The following is a 1,490-nucleotide window of genomic DNA, read 5'->3' on the forward strand; positions in this document are numbered from 1 at the left end:
ATCCTTCCTTATTTTGAGTGCTAATTGCATTGAGGTGTTCCCTCGGATTAGGTTCAGTATTACTTGGTAGGCTACCTTGTGGTCGTTCGGAGATTAGTTTGGACAGCTGGCCTATCTGAGTTTCGAGTCCTTGGATCGATGCTTGTTGATTCTTAAGTGCAGTCTCGGTATTTGAAAATGGGTTTCTGACACCGAGATGAATTTAAAAAGCATCTCTTCAAGGTTTGGTTTCTTCTCTCGTTGATAAGGTGGCTGTTGAAAACCTTAAAGATTTTGTGGCTTTTGATTTCCTTGACCACCCCAGGAAAAATTTGGGTGGTTCCTCCAACCTGCATTATAAGTATTACTGTATGGGTTATTTTAAGATCTAAAGTTACTATTACCCATATAGTTGACTTGTTCCTCTTCGGTTGTGGGATTGAAGGATTGATATTCTGTATGCACACCTCCTCCGCTTGAGTCACACCTCATTACTGGATGTACCTGCGTAGAACCAAGAAAACTATCAATCTTTTTATTGAGAACTTCTACCTGATTAGAGAGCGTGGTGACTGAATTGATGTTATAAACGCCAGCTGTTTTTGTTGGCTTTGTCCTCATAACTTGCCACCGATAGTTATTCAGTGACATCTTCTCTATAAATTCATAGGCATCTTCTGGTGTTTTATTGTTGATGGTTCTGCCAGCAGCTGCGTTAATCATTTTTCTGGTCGAAGGATTCAGGCCATTGTGGAATGTTTGAACTTGCAGCCAAAGCGGTAACCCATGGTGAGGGTACCTTCGCAGTAAGTCTTTGTATCTTTCCCATGCATCGTAAAGTGTTTCTAAATCCATCTGCACAAAAGAAGAGATATCATTACATAATTTAGCCGTTTTAGCCAGCGAAAAATATTTTAGTAAAAATTTCTCGGTCATTTGTTCCTAAGTAGTGATAGACCCTCGTGGTAAAGAGTTCAACCACTGTTTAGCTTTATTTCTCAGTGAAAAGGGAAATAACCGAAGACGAATGGCATCATCAGAAATGCCATTGATTTTGAATGTATCACAAAATTCTAGGAAATTTGCTAAGTGAGCGTTGGGGTCTTCATCCTGTAAACCATCAAACTGAACAAACTGCTGTATCATCTAAATTGTGTTAGGTTTTAGTTCGAAATTATTCGCAGCAATAGCAGGTTGAACTATACTAGATTCAGTTCCTGTTAAAGAGGGTTTAGTATAGTTATACATAATACGTGGAGCAGGATTTTGATTAGCTGCAATTGCAGGAGGCAACTAACCATCTCGTCGGTTGGAGGTTGAGTATTGTCTTCTTGTTTGTTTTTTGTGTATCGTAAACTATGCCTTATTTCTCTTTGATTTCGACGAACTGTTCGATTGATTTCTTCGTCAAAAAGTAAGGGTCCTGACGAGTTTCTTCTAGTCATAAACTATAAAAACCTGCCGAGAGAAAGAGAAAAGTAAATTAATAAATAATAAAATAAAATAAAATT

The 1,490-nt window shown here is 38.2% G+C and overlaps 1 non-coding gene across 1 annotated transcript; it reads left to right on the plus strand.

The window, feature by feature from the left end:
- The first annotated feature begins 760 nt into the window (after positions 1 to 760).
- Positions 761 to 867, plus strand: LOC128287199 (small nucleolar RNA R71). The gene has a single exon (XR_008277895.1). It is a non-coding gene; the product is annotated as a small nucleolar RNA R71 (small nucleolar RNA).
- The last annotated feature ends 623 nt before the right edge of the window (positions 868 to 1,490 follow it).

The sequence above is a fragment of the Gossypium arboreum genome, chromosome 13 (assembly GCF_025698485.1).
Source record: "Gossypium arboreum isolate Shixiya-1 chromosome 13, ASM2569848v2, whole genome shotgun sequence".
Classification (NCBI taxonomy): domain Eukaryota; kingdom Viridiplantae; phylum Streptophyta; class Magnoliopsida; order Malvales; family Malvaceae; genus Gossypium; species Gossypium arboreum.